The following is an 18,011-nucleotide window of genomic DNA, read 5'->3' on the forward strand; positions in this document are numbered from 1 at the left end:
AAAGGAAAAAAAAGCCCTGCACTCACTGGATGCTGCAGCAACCATCAGGGCTTCTGGGGGCTCATGACGGAGCCACCCATTCAACACACATCACCCCCCCACACACACCTGGAAGGAGCTGGTAAGTAGGTTTCTTTTTTATTTATTTATTTATTTAAAAGAGCCAAGAGTTGGGGCCAGGTGGGGCAATGAGATATATACAAATTTATTTACATTAACATCCATTATTTATGTTAACTTATCACAAGTTACCTGTCAGCTCCGTGTTCCTGAGGGAGCCCTGGCACCCAGCTTGCTAGATGTACAAAGGACTTTTTCTTTCCCCCTCCCCACACCTCACCTAATCAGAACTAAGCAGAAGAAAATTTTAATAAGCATCTTGGGCCATACATTCCCCAGTCCCAGTATGGGAGGCCTATTTAAACTTGATTGACTAAAACTTGGTTGCCAGGTTAGGGAATGCAGAGGCAAGAGACAGAGTCAGAGTGGGTACGGGCAACATTTGAACAATGGTTAAGGGTTCATCACAACATTCAGCCCATTGGAACCCTGACCACAAGCGTTGTCATATTTTTCCCAGGATAACTGGTGGAAGTCCTCCCCACAAAGTTTATGAACACACTAAGTAATCCCCTTAAGTATGGTAAAACACTACAGTAAGATCTGAAAGTCACACTAATTTGAGGCTTATTCATAACAAGTAAAATATAAAATACTGATGCCAACTTCACAGTGCAAGCATAGCTAGGCCATCTGAGCAGAACCCTTCCAGTTTATCATTATAATTTCAAGCTGGCTTCTTGGTGTCTGGTTACTCCTTAAAACTTTATGTTTTTCCTGGTTGTTAATGAGTTTCTTGAGATGTTCCAAACCAAATAACCCCCTTGTCACTGAAAAAGGCAATTCATTTAAATTGAAATTGCCTATATAACAGGCTTTTCCCTGACAACTACAGCTTGGGACCCTCTTGATTTACACAATTAAAATAATGCTTTGGAGAGCCTGGACTAAGGGTATAAGAAAGCTGTAAAGCAGCAAACAGTGGGTTTCAAGAGGGAGAAATCTCTGACACCATCCACTGTTGTTCTTGAGAAGCTGGGATAAACAGATCATCTCTTTTGGTCTCCTGTTTAATTTTCAACAATCATGTTAGGACCTTTGCCTGTCAACAAAGTACCTGAGTGCCTTGGAATGGTGAGATCCCAGCTCTCTCTCTCTTTTCTCTCTAGGCATAGCTTTCTGAACCTGAATTTTATTAGTTAAGCTTGAGCTAGGATTCCCCAAATACTCAACTGAACCAGGATAATGTTGTAGTTGTCTTTGTTTTCCCTTGCATGTCTATTACTACTAGTACCATCATACATTTCATATACTTAGCAATAAATAACTTTTATAGTCAAACTGGTGGTAACTGGGTATATTTTTCCTTCCCTACTTTCCCTTCCCCACTTGCTCTGCAGCAACACTTCTTTTACTTAAGCCAAAGATCCCTGTAATGCCTGAAAATATTGTGGGGTGTGCTCATCAAGGGACTACCACTAGCAGGACAGTTAAGGCAAAATATAGGGACATGCTGAGTTGGAGACACATAAGGAGATCAGCTTGTATAGGCTGACTGGCTCAGTTTGGTTCAGACGTGCCCTAATGAACTGAGTGCTTGCCCATGAGGGTGTCAACTGGACACCCAGCCTGATTCAGAGGTATTCTGTTCACCTGTGTCTTGTGTCTGACTGCATGTTATTGTTGCCCTGATGAACTGATTCTTGGCATATGAGGGTGTCAGCCTGCATGTGCTGATCAACCTGGCTGGGTCAGGCATGTCACGTTAGAGTGTGTGTGTGCATGTGCACACGCGTGAGCAATTTGGTGGCTGGAGGAACCCAGCCCCATTGAAACAGAGTCCTGCAAGATAGCTCCGTTGGGGGTGAGGACTTGCAGAATGGAGATATACAGCTCCATATAGGAACACAAGTAACACAAGCAGCATATTGATAGTATTACAGAGACCACAGAAACATGCACCTAATAAATGAGCGCACCCTAAAGTGACAGGAAAATTTGGTAACACCCCAGAGACTATGATAAAATCCAATAAACCTCTGGCAGATCATTTTTTGCAAAACATAGATACTGATCTCTTTATTCACTTATATTTTTGGCAGGGGCTACCAACAATTTTTTTTAAAAATCCCACTAAAGTGGTTTCCTTCGATTCCAGGAAAAAGCAGCTGTCATTTTGCTAAACGAGTGTCATCATTTTGCAAAAATATCTCTCCTTGTATAATTTAGCTGCTATTATGAGCAGAATGTGGCAGACTTGCTGCTAAATCTTAAGAATAGCTCTAAGACAAGAAGTTCAAAATGTTTTTCACTTTTACAATTATTTCCTTTTAGCAACACACTGATGCATGGGTTCAAAATTAGTTAAGTGAACTTTAGCTTTGATAAATAAGCACAAATTAGAGCTTAACTATATCTGAATTACTGACAAGTATTACATAACAAATTAAGAGGGACAAGTAATGACAGGCTATGCTGATTCACAAAGTTCTGCAAAGACGTTAGTAAAAATAAATGTGCAATGGACATTACCATGGACATTTGACTAAGTATGATGTAGAAGACTGCAAAACATTTACATCCATAAATAGACAAGACGGGTATTGATTTGACATTTTAGTGGGACACTGATTGATGTTTTTAAGTATCTGAGAGGAGCAGCTTCCTTGGGGTATACATCCTACCTAAATTCACCCTCCATTTATGCTTTCAAAAATATCCTTAATCAATAAGTGTTAAGAGTTAAGATGGTTTAGATTCTAGTACTGCCAGTCCCAAACCTCAAAATCTAGCAGCAAGGTCTGGTCTCAAGACATGAATTTGGTTTGGAATTTAAATAGCAAACCCTCCAAATTACTCTCCCACCTCAGACTGCCTATACTCATGGTTTGGAGGGGTTGGGTGGGGGTGGGGACTGGGCAGGGTTGGATTTTAATTAGAATAGCTCCTAGAGAGCTGTTCTAATTAAAATGTCACAGCATCACTTGTATTAAGCTCCTTCACTTTTAAAAATGGCTGTGGGACACTTGAAATAAAGCTCATTCAACAAGCTTTAGTTAAAGCACCCCCACTGCCATTCTGAAACACAGGGGGCTTAATACACATGATGCTGTGGCGATGCTACAGCATTCTAATTAGAACATGGGGCAAACTCAGTTAATCAATTGGTTTTAATTAGAATGCATTGAAGCACATTTATACAGGCAGCCTCAGTGCTCAAACTAAGGTACCTCCTTCCTTTTTTGGTCAGTGCTGATATTTGCAAACAGAGTAAGCTTGGAGCACCAAGCCAATTGCCTACATGGCAATTGCCCAGTTACCTACATGGCAAGCTTGGAACAAACTAGCATCCTAGGTCTGCATTATTTTTTCAGCCTGACTATCTTCCTAGCCCTGGAGTAAGAGCTGTTATAGGACCTCCCCACTTACACTTGACTTCTCAGTTCATCAGACTGGCCAACCAAGTGACCCAAAATCATTCCCCCAACTCCACAGGAGGGTTGCAGACAAGAACAGAGCAACAAACTGAGCTTTTCTCTGTTCTAGAGGCAAGTTGATTACAGCTCATTTGGATTTCCTCCTAGTTCTCCAGTCAACCATAGCTGTGGGTGGGAGTGGAAAGATCCACTTCTCTTTCTGCTCAGCTTCTAATCAATTAGGATTTTGGCTGAGCTGTAGGACTGCTGATTGTATTTCTAAATAATAATTAGATCAGTAACACTTCAGGAACCTTGTCTGAGCTAGGAATCAGTTAAGGCTGTTTTAGAAAGTTTCTTCAATATAAACTATTACAAGTTAAAAGCCAAACATTTCTGGTTTGGACTCAGTGACAGTTGATAGTCAGATAAATCAAGGTAATTGTTGTCACTTTTTTTTTCCAATATGTGACTAGCTGCAAGCAGGTCATTCATCTAGTTTCTTTACCTCAGCCAACCAGGTCTGTGTTCAGGCTTTCCAAACCACTTTGAAACCTGTCTGGGAGGAATATTAGTCATAATAAGCAAATCAACCCAAACCAGGGGAAACAAGCAAGCTAGCAAACAAACCAGAACTTGCTTCCTTCCTTCAGGCCATAGGAAATGTCTCTCTGGCTCTAGGCTTCTGCCAAGCACTGCAACCTATTGTCTCTCCTCCAGAGTTTTTAACTCTCTTCATGGCTCCTCCCTCATTAGCTGGTATCACTTCCAGCCTCCCAGCCAATCAAATTATTAGCTGCTGAGCAGCTGGATTTTGAGCCTTTGAGAGCCGAGGGCTTCCTTACACTAACCCATTCTAAAGAACTCTTATCTGGTTGTTTGTAACATCTGGAGGTCACGTACTTTTCTGAAAATTTCTTCACTCCCAGATAAATGGTATGGCACTATAAAAGGGATCCAGTAACATCCACTGAATCAAATGGGTCATACAACCAAACTCATAGCAACATATCAAACCTGCTCCATTATTTTAAGTAAACCTGTGTTTGTAGCTTTCCAACTTTTTTATTGAGTTCTGGAATTTCAGTTGAAACTGAGGACTGTCTCCTGTAGCAAAAAACTCCAGTCCTCTAGACCAGGGGTGTCAAATTTATCTTGTGCCCCAGGCTAGATCTGGACTGCAGGACTCCTCCCAGGCTGGATCCAATTCTGGCAGTGGCAGGGCATGTAGGGAAGTGGCTATAACAGCAGTGGGGATGGAGCATGCAGTGGCTGAGGTGGTGGGGACAGCGATAGAGGATACAGAGCTAGTGGCTGCAGGGAGAGCAGGGTTGTATTGGCACAGTCCTTTCTTAGCCCCTGCAGCTGCCAACTGTGTCCAACAGGGCACTGTAGCCCCAGATTCTGTGCATGCCCTGCCCTTGGCTGGTCCCATCTCCAAATTCCCTAGCCCTTAGAAAACCCATTGCCTAGAGGGAAGGCGAGCTGGAGGGATTTCAGACAACCTTTAACTTCCCCTTCCTGCCTCTCAAACAGTTACAGACCCATAGATAGGGATGGAAAGGACTTCAGGAGGTCCAACCCCCTCCTCAACGCAGCTGTATATAAAACATCTTATAAAAGTGTTTTTCTAGCTCAGTGGTGCTCAACCTTTTCATCTACAGGGCTGGGTGGGCAGTCTGGTTCTGTGGAGGGGCAAAGGCCCAATCCAGCTGTGCCAAGGAAAGGGACTTGGGCCAGGCCCATCGAGGGAATATGATTAAGCCCCAGACTAGCTGCGCAGGGTGAGCGGTTATGGCCAAGCCCCAGCCTGGTTGGCCAGGGGGAGGGGGTATGGCTCAGCCCTGAGGGTGGGAGAGGGGGTGCAGCCTTGCCCCAAGAGGGAAGGAGGCTTGTCTCAGCCCTAGTCTGGCTGTGCCACGGGGAGGGTAATAGCCTGGTTCCAATCCACTGTTTGGGGCTTGTCATTTTGGCAGCAGGGAGGGTAGACGTATTAGTTGCCACTGCTCCCTGCTGCCAAATTTCCTGACCTGTTGGGAGCCCCACACAAGTTTCAAATGCAGTTACAAAACATCATGAGCTTGAGTGCTTTGCTTTTCCATCAGTGAAACTACCACAAGGAACACTTGTTCACTTTGAAAACAATCAGTGTGATTCCTTAAAAAGCTCCTTACTTAGAAAATCAACTAGGTTTTCTTTGTTTCTTGGTAGGAATATGATACTATCCCATGATGCCAGTAATGGAAAATATCTACTGCTAATGATTCTGCAGATCAGGCTAGCAGTTTGAGTCCTTAATATGCTCGTGCTGCCTTTATGGATGGTGATATGTATTGATCAAAGGCAACATCAACTTGATTGTACATGTTGGAATAGCTGGCAAACACTTATTGCACAAAGGAATCAGCCAAATCTCCAAATGTTTGTGCAGCTTGTGGCTTTTCTATTCTTTGTACAGGAGCCATGCTGTTGATAATGACAGCCGATTTCTCAGAAGTAGCATCTGACAGAACAGTTACTGCTTTATCTCCAATCAAGATCTGTCACCAGGCTTTTTTGTTAGCCATAGTGAGTGATTTGTTGGGTTTAAACAAATGACAGAGGTTATTCAGATATTTTGTTCTGTAGGAGAGAGTGCACATCAACCCTTCTACCTGCTGCAACCACAGCAAGTAGCCTTTCCTGGATCTCCTTTGCATTTTTGCATTGACCCCAAATCCTCCTTCCACAAACTCAGCATACAGTGTAGAAGCAAAATTCTCTAAATCCTTCATACATTCAAGATACATCAGATCCCATCTCATGTAATTGATATGATCATGCACAGCTATCACCGGAAGCATTTCTTCAAAGGCATCTAAATACTGATGCTAGTTGCCTTCACATTCAGCTCTGATGAAGAAAAGAGACTATTGACTACTTCCAAATTGTTTATCCAGTACTTGAACTCACCTCGATGGGAGTGTTCTTCAAAAAAATCTTGAAGTAGAGTGGCAATTGTTGGCAGATGCACTAATAATTCCTTCACCACATTCCTTCCAAATTTACAGCCCTTATTTCTGAATGCTGCAGCTATGCTACTAGAAAGTTGGCCAATGGCATCATAATCTAATCCTTTGCTTGAACTGGACAACCACATAATGAATTTGATTATCAAAATATGCCATTTTGCTTTGAGTGGAATCATGTGTGCTCTGATAGCATGGTTGTACAATTTTCCTTTCGTGATGTTGGTGGTGGTGCTTTCTGAAAATAATCCAAGTTCTGTCCACTAATCTTCAAGTCCTGAGGTGGTAAAATCCTGACCAACTGCTGTTAGGTTAACATGATGATATGGAAGTCTCCCAGTAGAATGATTACTCCTTCAGTCTCTTCTGGCTGAGCCCATACAAGTTGCTTTGCAATACAGTGCCTGATCAAATACTATATCTGTGTGCTGTTGTGCCAAGCATCCTACAATTGTTTTACATAGAATGATGACAGTCCATATGGTGTCCTACTCAGGTGCTCGTGCAGACAGTATGGTACAAATTCCAACAATAGATGTGGTGAAGTAACATCAGAAAGAAGCTGGTTAAATGTTGTCCACCTTGGTATGGCAATGTTCTGCTGGTTGTCAGCTGATATTCTACCCAGTATCCATGATAGCTCTGCTGACATCTGTTGAATAGCTGTATTGGAAATTGAGCTTTTCATTCATGTTACTACTCATACCATGGCGGGGTGGTTTCAATGACTTTATTGATTTCATAGGCATTAGGACTGGAAGAGACCTTGCAAGATCATCAGGTCCAGTTCCCTGCCCAAGGGGCAGGAAGTCAGCTCGGGTCAGATCATCCCAGCAAAAAAAGCATCCAAGCATTTCTTAAAGGTATCCAGATTAGGGGCTTGCACCACTTCTGGAGGGAGTCTATACCAGACTCTGGAGAATTGGACAGTAAAGAAATTTTTCCTTATGTCCAGTTTAAAATGGTCTTTCAACAGTTTGTGACTGTTAGACCTTGTCTTCCCTTGAGGTGCCCTGGTGAACAGATGTTTTCCCAGTTCCTGACGCACACCCCTTGTATACTTATAGGTTGCCTTGTATACTTAGAGACTTGTTACAGGTCATCACTGATTTGACTTATTAAATTCAGGTGGTACATCTTTCAAGGTTCGTGTCCTTCCTGTTATGTGGGTACGTTCTTCCATCTTAACTGGTTTCAACAGTCCTCTTTGAAATGTTTAAATTTGTGTTGTATGAAATATTTGTTTTCCATGTCTCCTAAAAGATATCAATGTTATATGATGAAAATTGAATAAAACGAGTGGGAACAAGATTCTTTGGAATAACAACTCCATTTTCCACCAAAATTCCTTTAAGTTTTTCCTCAGCAATGGTAGTCTCAATGCAACAAACTGTGTCATACAGTATGCTGCATCCAGGAACATTGAGACTTTCTACCAGCTGCTTAGATCTAGTTGCATGATGCATCGGCAAGCCTAACCCAACATGCTTTGGCGTTAGCTTTTGCTCCTTGTTTGCAGGTAAACCAAATCCTTACTTATATTCAGTACATCTGTCTAGATTCTTATCTTGTGCATGAGTTTCAACATCTAAGTCATCATTGTTATCTTCCAAAATTAAATGGATCGAGACTACAAGGAAAATATTTTTGGGCTTGCTCTTCATTCAAGTTGCTGTATCTCTTCATGCTGGATAGAACTTTCAAATTTGCTTTCATCTTGTTTAATGTGTCCAAATACTCTTCTCTGATCTGCAGGCCAATGGCTTCCTCATAATGAATATGTGAAGTTACAACTGCTTTACTGGTTGTCATAGTTTGGAATACAAGGACTGGAAGATGTGCATTTCTTTGGTGTTGAAACTGGATGGCTGTCTTCTAGTAAGTCTGAAGTTTTTGCTTCATTTGCTTCAGGGTCAGATAATGTTCACTACCTTCACCTTCTACTAAATCACAATATCTTTCAAGTATATTTTTTAGACTATGCAAATTTTTCTGTGAAAAACCAGCATCTAGCTTATCAATCACTTGATGCCATGGTCTCGCTCCAGTAGAAAGAAGAATATCTTCTTGTGCAATCTCCACATGAGGATGGGGATAAGACACTTGTTGCTTTCATTGCTCCTCCTGCCTGCATTCATGATGGTAACATGCCTCAGCACCTATCAGATCTTCAACACCGATTCAGTAAGGCAACACTTCATCCTTCTCTGCCAGCTTGTGTATTGCATTGGCTGATTCAAATGACAGCACTTGACTCAGTCTCTTCTTATTAGTGTATTTATGTCAGAATATACACATTTGTCAGTGAACTACTAGAGTAGATGATTTGCTATATGCACGACTGTGTTTTTCACTTGATGTTGCTGGTATGGTTTCCCTTTCATCTTTTACCTTGTGCAGTGTTCTTAGTCTCTCACTATGTCCTCCATGTGTAAAAGCTGCAACAAAAACAATGCCAATTGAGGCTTTTGTAGTGTTGCAGTGCAGGATCAACACAATGTGATAGTCTGTCAAGAATCCTGCCATAACAAGTATAAAGTTCAGCAACTGTCCCACATTAAATGAGTGCCTTGTTTATTCATGCAAGTCTAGCAGGTGTACTCTGGATAACTGTTGACTGCAAACCTACTTTGAGATGTATGATGTATCTTATAGATTCTGAGTCATATCTTTGGTGTTTCACTGGATTCAACAATGCTAACGGCTCCATTGTAATGATTGCTTGAGGACAATAAGGATGAATGTCTTTGGGTATCTAATAATGAACAAAACTGTAAATGTGTGGCAGCCATCTTGGAATCCAACATGGCTACCATGATAGAACTATTGAAATTGATCTGTTCATACAATTTTGGTTTCATCATTGGAATTATTTTTTTAACCCTACAGAGAGCTAAAATATTGACCAAAATGTGAATTCATGGCAACCACCTTGGATTCCAAAATGGCAGCTACATGCACTACTTGCCAGATTGGGACCATGACTTTTCTAACACAGGCAGACCACCTCTATGTGAAACACATTGTAGCTACCTGTGGCAATTTTACCTGTCATTTTACCCTATCTAGGATTTTATTCAAAAGCAAAATTTAAAGGCTCTGTTTAACATAGTATTTTTGCAAAGTTTTTATGCTGCACAAATGCACATATATTATTTTTTAAACAAGTACTTGCATTTAGTGAGAAACACATCTCAAATAACTAATGAAGTAACAGTTTATTTTACAGCACTGTGTCTTAATATAAGGAAGGGGGTTTTTTGTGGGGGCGGTGGGGTTGGCATGTGGTTTTTGGGCACCTGAAGGTGTTTCCTATGATTTTGAATAAGCTGTTCGTTTGGAAGAGAATCAAGGCCCATTCTTTGGTATAGTTTACAGCTTTAGAAGATAATGTAAGGAACTTGTCAACTGGAAGCAATTATTTTACAAAAATACAACCTGCACTTGCAGAAGAGATGGCTTGTGACTTGCAAGCTACTGACCTTACTAAGTTCTCATTTCAGGTGAAATGGAGGGGAGCAGTTTAATCCGAGTAATACACTGGTTATACCTGTTGATGCATGAAGGCAAATAAAGAAAGAAGCAATTCATACACACACACACACACACACACACACACACACACACACACACACACACACACACACACATTAGTGACTTTAGTAGTAGACAGTACACAGTCGTGTGGAATCCACATTTCCCCAAAATAAGTCTTTCAAAAAATACATGTAAGCTGTGATGGGACTCCTGCAGGTAGTATTTTGTTCATTTACTCTTGGTAAAACCTGGGGGGGAAGTTCTATCAGATAAAAGTCTGCTATTTAAGTCTTACTGGTAATGTCAGATGGACTTCCAGCCATTTCACTTAGTCAAATGCTTCAAATCACTTTCAGTGTTGTTTTCCTCTCAGCCAAAAACAAGCTGAAACAGATGCCTCCCAATAGGGTTCTCTGAGTGCCATATGGTTTATTTACTGATGCCTGTAGGAGTTCTGGTTAAGCTAGGCCCTAGTTATGCTAAGCTACAGTTAAGCTAAGGAGCTGAAAAGAAGCTACAGAAAAGCAGGCTTCACTGACCACTGAATGATTTAATAAAAGAGGCAGTGAGCAAAAAAACCCAGTAACTGAACAACTTGAGAAGTATCAAATGAGAACTTGCTAGTAAAGCAGAGATAAGCAGCAAGCTGCAGGTGTCCAAAGTTGGCACAGAGGCAAGCTGCAGATGTCCAAAGTTGTTCTTTTTTTCTTTTTTACTCACCTCTGTGCCATCAACAAAGGGAGAAATAAGAATTTGCGTGGGGCAGGGGCATTTTGACTATGCATATCGGGGCTTTGAGGCTTGTCCTTCATAGTGACCTAGGGTTGGGGTTCCAAACCTTTTTCTTCCTGAGGTCTCCCCCTGTGCAGCCAACACCATTCCCTGCACAGGAGAGAACTGGACCAGTTTCCCAGCCCTGCCTGCACAGCCCCAAGTGCAGCGGACAAGGCTCAGCAACGGGAAGTCCTGGAGCCCTACTTGAGCAGCAGCAGTGCAGTGCCTGCAACACCACTTGCCTGTAACACTTGCAACACTACCCACAAGATGGAATTGTCTTTGGGTTTAAATATAATATCCTAACTGAGACAAGTGAGCACTGATGGCCTTAAGGAAACTAGGAACTGGCTGGTAAACTGCCTTTTTAAATTTGACAGAAAAAAATATTTTCATATATTATTATTTTCAGAGAGAGAGGAAAGGAGAGAGCAAGAACTTCTGATCATTAAATACTTATTTTCCTACTTTCTGGATTTATTACACTCAGATCTCTTTCCACATGCTATAGCAGTTTTTAAATGAAGGCCATTACAATCAATTTCTTAAATGGTTTAAGAGTCAACATGTCTCGTAGCAATCCCTGATACCCACCAATGAGGAGATGGTATAATTTCCTATTTGCTTATTTAACTTTCAGTTAACTGTTTAAGAGACTTATTCAGAATGGTGCCATTTAATCTTTCCATGATGATTTCTTTTTACAAACCTGTTAAATAAAAGATTAGCATTTTCTAAGCTGATGGCCAAATAAATATTCAGAGTAGTGGTAATCAACCCATGGCTCACAGGCAACTTGAAATCTTCCAACTCTGCTCATGGCCTCAGAAAGCATAAAACAAACCTTGTTAGGGAAGTGTAAACTGTGATGGTTCTCACAGCACATCATATGTTCTTTACTATTCCCCAAGGGTCCAGAAAAGGTTGGGGGGCGACTGGCATACAAGATTTCCGGAGACTGAGTTAAGAGTCATTCCATATAACTACATAGATTTAATAGATTTCATAGATGTTAGGGCTGGAAAGGACCTCGAAGATCATCAAATCCAGCCCCCTACCCCAGGAGCTGAAATTCAGCTAGGGTTAAAGGATCCCAGCAAGATAAGCATCCAAGCATTTCATGATAGGAGACAGTTAACAGGTTCAGAAAGAAGTGACAATTTTAGCCTGATCTGGACACAGAAAACAGTTTATAGCTGTGACACAAGTGCACGGCTGCAGACAGCCAACCACAAGTGCAAACACAAGTGCACAGCTGCAGACAGCTTAAAAAATGGCTGATCAGGTGAAAATCTGACCTCTCATTGCATGAGGTACCAGATAAAGACATTTCAAAACACAGCAGCTTCTGTACTTCGCATCTGCAGAGCTCCCAACCTGTCATTTTTCAGAATGGGGGAGTGGGGGAAGAAGCAGAGGGAGTTCAGTCTGGAGTTTTTCAGCCCCCTCTGGAGGGTGGGGCTGGTGTATTGGAGCTCCCCCAAGATTGGGGGGCTCCAATTCACCCACCCTACCCTTCAGCACCAGCTGGGGGCCCCCAAAACAAGCTCCCTCCACTGCTTTTCCCTGCTCCCACTCTGAAAACAGTGAACACTGGCAGAGAGCCTGGCCATTGCTATGTGAATCTGGCTGCAGGATCCCAGCCCAAAGCTAGATTCCACCCTCCCCCCGGCAAATGAACAGTGAACTTCTGTATGGTCCGGGGTCACCTTGTAACTCAGAATGCTTTACAAAAGTCATTCCGAGTTACAGCTGGGAGCTGCACTTCTGTCTGCACCCAACATGTTTAAGATTTTCCAACTTCCCAGCTCTGACAGACATTTCAAACTTTGAGCTACTATATTTTCTCTCTTAAGACTACTTTCTTAAATGAGAAAATCCGGTGAAATTTTTTATTTGCTGCTGCTTCAAAAATTGAGTTTCAAAATGATATAGCTATGCTGTTTATATTGGTATTTCACTAAGTATCAAAAAGGGACAAAAATCAACACCAGAAGGGAAGTTTTTTTGAAACTGGAGACCTAGTAAATAGCTTGTAAATCAATGTCACAACACCTATTGATTCTCAAGCCATTTGTTATCTTTGTGTGCTTCACAGCCTATACGATTGCTACTTAAAATAATCCATCATTCTCCTCCAAAAGTTCCTACGGGCTTTCTGTATTACTGAACTAAAGCAACCTCTAGCTGTCAATTAGAAAAGTGTTTAGAGCACAGACAGGATGGACTTTTGCTACCCATGTTTATGTAAGGGATGCACAGATATTCAATTGCCAGTGGAAAAGCTGCTGTTCTTCTGATGCAAACCACAAGTGTACAAATTCACACTCTTTCTCCCAGATCAAAAGTGGCAGAAAAAATAAGCTGATTCTAACCAGGTAAAATTTTGTCCTGAGAGAGTTTTTCCCAGAAGAATGAATGCTTGAACACATCTCCTCAGCTGAACTCTTCCTAGAGACCATGAGATATGGGGAGTGGAGCTGGAGCAGGGAGGGAGAGGTAGAAAGGCTCCCATGGCTTCTTGAAATCAGGGTCACCCCAGTCTGGAGAAAGTATGGGGTGGGGAGCTGTAGACCAGGAAGGGAGAGGAGGAGTAACTACCAGCTGTTCCCTGCTGGCTTCTCACATACCATGGTTCCCACTGTGCTTTGCCCTGCCACTCTCTCCACTTGGGTACCAGGAGCTGAGTGGAAGCAGAAGAACCACAGATCCCGTGCCTGCTTCTTACACCAGAGTCTCTGGAGAGAGAAGCAGATTAAGGGTTTTTCCCCACTACTTCTGCCCTGGACCAGTCCAGAAGAGGAAGGGAGGGCAGGAGAAAAGAGAGGGGAAGGGAGGGGAGGAGAGTAGCAGCCACCTACTCTTCCCACCCCCCCACCCCCCAACCAGGCAGTCTGTAGTTTTGTAAAGAGGTGGGGGTGTTGCAAGTTCTATCTGGCTTCCACCTGCCATGCAGGGATAAGGAGTGCAAAACTCTGTGCTGGGACCAAGGGCTGCAGAAGCTATCCCTGGCCTGCTCCCTGGCCACTGGGCTTTAAATACTGCCCAGATGGGCAGCTGGGATGGGACTGCAAAGTTAGGGACCAGAAACTGGGCTCAGGGAGTCCCTCCCCAAACTCAGCTGCTGATCCCACCAGCTTCCCCTTGCTGCCCCTGACACCCAGCTGGGCAACGGGGGTGGCAATTTAAAGCTTTCCTCTGAGTCCACTTCCCAGCCCCACTGGTTTTTAAATCAGCACTTCTGCCACTCAGCTGGGTGACATGGGTGGCAAGGAGATGTTGGTGTCACATGAAAGCAGATTCAAGTCAGCTTTCTCTGCCCCAGTTCTTAGTCCTGTGAGTCAAAGTACATCTGTTCAGGATGCAGGCTGCACTCTGAGGCTCTCTCTCCTAGGTGTCAGCAGTCTGGAGGTGGAATGCCGAGGCTGACAGTCCCCCTCCAGTGGCATGCATGACACGGGCTGCTGGTGTGTGGCCTGTGTCCATAGCAGCCTTGGGATTCTTCCCAGGTGATGGGGACAGGGATAGGGGACCTCTTTCAGGGAGGAGAAGGAGGAAGATGACAAGGAGGGATGGGAGGGATGGACAAGACAAAGGGAGGGATGAGAAAAAGAACAGGGAGGGGCGGGAGGGATGAGAAGGACCCTTTCATAGTTTCATAGTAGCTAGGGTCAGAAGCAACCTGAACAGATCATCTAGGCAGGAATGAATGCTGGGTTCACAAGACCCCAGACAGGTGATCATCCAACCTCCTCTTGAATTTGCCCAAGGTAGGGGTGAGGATTACCTCCGGTTCCAAATTTTGGCTACCCTAACTGTAAAATATTGCCTTTTGATATCTAACCTAAACCTATTCTCCATCAGCTTATTACCATTGTTCCTTGTCACCTCAGGTGGTGCTGGAGAGAAAAGGGCTCTACCTATTTGCTGTTGATCTCCCCTGATGAGTTTGTAGGCAGCCACCAGGTCCCCCCTCAGCCCCCTCTTGCTGAGGCTGAACAGGTTCAGGTCCCTCAGTCTCTCTTCATAGGGCCTGTCCTGTTGCCCTCTCACCAGGTGGGTGGCTCTCCTCTGAACCATTTCCAGGCTGGCCACATCTTTTTTAAACTGCGGCGCTCAGTACTGGATGCAGTACTTCAATTGTGGCCTGACCAAAGTCATATAGAGGGGGAGTATCACCTCTCTGGACCGGCTTGAGATGCACCTTTGGATGCCTGACAAGGTATGGCTGGCCTTGCTGGCCGTGGTCTGACATTGATGGCTTATGTTTATCTTGGAGTCAATAATGACTCCAAGATCCCATTCTGCCTCTGTGCTTTCAAGAGGGGAACTCCCCAGCCTGTGTGTATGCTGTGGAGTCCTTCTCCCAAGGTGTAGCACCCTGCATTTATCTATGTTGAACCTCATCCTATTCTCATCTGCCCACTTTTCTAGTCTGTCTAAATCAATTTGCAGCCTCTCTTGCCCTTCAAGTGTGTCCACCTCGCCCCACATCTTAGTGTCATCAGCAAACTTGGACAGCATGCTTTCCACCCCTTGTCCAAGTCGCTGATGAAGATGTTAAACAGTGTGGGCCTGAGGACTGATCCCTGGGGTACCCCACTGCTCACATCTCGCCAGGTTGAATATGACCTGTCCACCACTACTCTGTGGGTGCACCCCATCAGCCAATTTTTTACCCATCCAACTGTGTTGGCCTCAATGCCACAGTCACTTAATTTATTGATGAGGATGGGGTGAGAGACAGTGTCAAAGGCCTTCTTAAAATCTAGAAAGACTATGTCCACGGCAACACCATCATCCAAGGATTTAGTTACTTGGTCATAAAAGGCAATCAGTTTGGTCAAGCAGGACCTGTAGTTGATAAACACATGCTGATTGCCCCTGAGCATGATTTTCCCTGCAGGCCCCCCACAGATGTGCTCCTTGATGATTCTCTCCAAGATCTTCCCAAACACTGAGGTGAGGCTTACAGGTCTATAGTTACTTGGGTCCTCCTTCCTCCCTTTCTTGAAAATTGGGACCACATTAGCCAGTTTACAATCCCCCGGCACCTGGCCAGATAACCATGAATGCTCAAATAGTTCTGCTTCGTCCTGCTCTCAAGTCTCAAGTTTCTGCTTTTGTATTTAGTTACTGCCTATTATTTTTCAAAGCCAATATACTAGTCCATAAAAGCATGCCAAAAAGTCTGTTTTTCCAATATAGTCAAGTCCCAAGACAAAATTCAAACCGAAAACAATGGACCCCTCTGCAGGCAGTCTACAACCCACAAAGTGAGCTTTTAATTATCCACAACCCACAAAGCAGGCTTCAAGTCAAGCCTATATCCAGGTATTACTCTATTTCTCTGATGTGGTCAGTCTAACCTGAGACCACTATACCCAGCTGGACTCGATGATCTCCTGAGGTCCCTTCCTTCCAGCCCTAATGTCTATAATGTCTATGAAATATCTACCACCGAGTGTTGTGCACACCTTCAAATGTACAGACAAACAGACACTCAGACAAGACTTACTACACAGATAGCATGAAATCAATCAACAACCACAACATAGAACCTTGTTCACCCCCACACACATTCTCCACCAAAAAATGTTACTTTGAATTACCAATTTATTAAATCAAGAGCAAGACCTTATAAAGGGGGATAAGGCCAAATGCTGTGTTTACTGATTACATGAATCAGACATAGAGGTTCGAACACACCACTCATATAGACACACACAAATATCATACACATCATTACACACAGACATACACAAACACAAAACAACCATACCATTCTCTCAGGAATTATAGTTACCAGCAGCAGTTGTTCAATAATAGCATTGGGTGGCCAGAGTGGTTATTATTAGAGAGATCCTGGAGATAGCAGCTTGGAGTGGGGTGAACAGACACATCTGTGCTCCAAAGAAACAGCAGCTGATACGAGACTCACCCAACCTGGCATTTTTCAGAGTCCCCTTTTATAGGGATTGTTATCCTTTGTTTCAGCACTTTGGGGTTTTTCCATACCAAATTTCTGTTTTTGCAGTTGTTCCTTATCCATCTTCTGCTTATCTCAGCCCAAAGTCAGTTTGGTCATAAAAGCTGGTATCTCAGCTTCAGAGTGTCCTTGTTGCCCATCTGGCAGGATGTGTGCATTCCTCCTCCTCATTATCTCCTTTGTGCCCTAGGCCTCAAAGGGATTCTCCAGCCATCTATTCATTAGTTTACTGACAGGTAACTTACACATTTGGTGCCTTGTTGCTTACAAACACAGTTAAATCTTCTTTTCCTGTCTCTATGCCATTCTCTCACCATTCACTCTTTCCCATACACTCAAACATAAAGGGCATGAAGAGTTCATTCACTTATGTCAAGCAAAAGAATACAAAATGGAGTTTTCAAGTTACTTACAGGACAAGACTAACATGGTTACAGTTCACTACTATTACACTCTATGTTAACATCAGCTGCATTAGTTCAGTTCATGCTACACTTTAAAGGATGCATGTCACTCAGTTGGGTGATACATGTGGCAATGTAAAGCCAGCAGGGCTGGGAACTGGGGCTAGGGAATCTCTCCTTAGGATAGCAAAGCAAAGTTGCTGCCCACTCCACATAGCAGAGCTAGATAAGTGGAACAGATTGCGGCTTTGCTGCAGGGCTCAGTCTGCTTTGCTCCCAGGTATGGGAGGACTGGAGTGACCCACACTTTCCCTAGGCTAGGAGCACTTCAGTCTTGGGAAATTGTAAGGGGCAGTGGGTAGGGGGCAGTTGCAGACTGAATGTCTATATTGTTCTCTCTCCTGGAATCATTTCCAAGGGCAGCAATTATCCACTGCTAGAAATAAATGCTTGTACACAACCATAGACTGCAAGTGTCAGAGATAGCCACTTAAGTAAACTGCTTCATTACCTTGAAGTCCTACATAGTTTGGGGCATGGTTGTCTAGGACAGTGCTTCTTTCCTAGTGCCACAACTTTGGATGACAGCAGTGCAGGTGGCTGAACTAACAGTCTTTTTCATATAAACAGGAGGGATATGCCGATTTCATAGTTTCATAGTTTCATACTTTCTAGGGTTGGAAGGGACCTGAGCAGATCATCTAGTCTGCCCCCCTGCCATGGCAGGAAAGAATACTGGGGTCAAATGACCCCAACAAGATGTTCATCTAACCTCCTCTTAAACACCCCCAGGATAGGAGCCTGCACCACTTCTCTTGGAAGC

This window comes from Crocodylus porosus, unplaced genomic scaffold, assembly GCF_001723895.1.
Source record: "Crocodylus porosus isolate Cpor-Errol unplaced genomic scaffold, CroPor_comp1, whole genome shotgun sequence".
Lineage (NCBI taxonomy): Eukaryota > Metazoa > Chordata > Crocodylia > Crocodylidae > Crocodylus > Crocodylus porosus.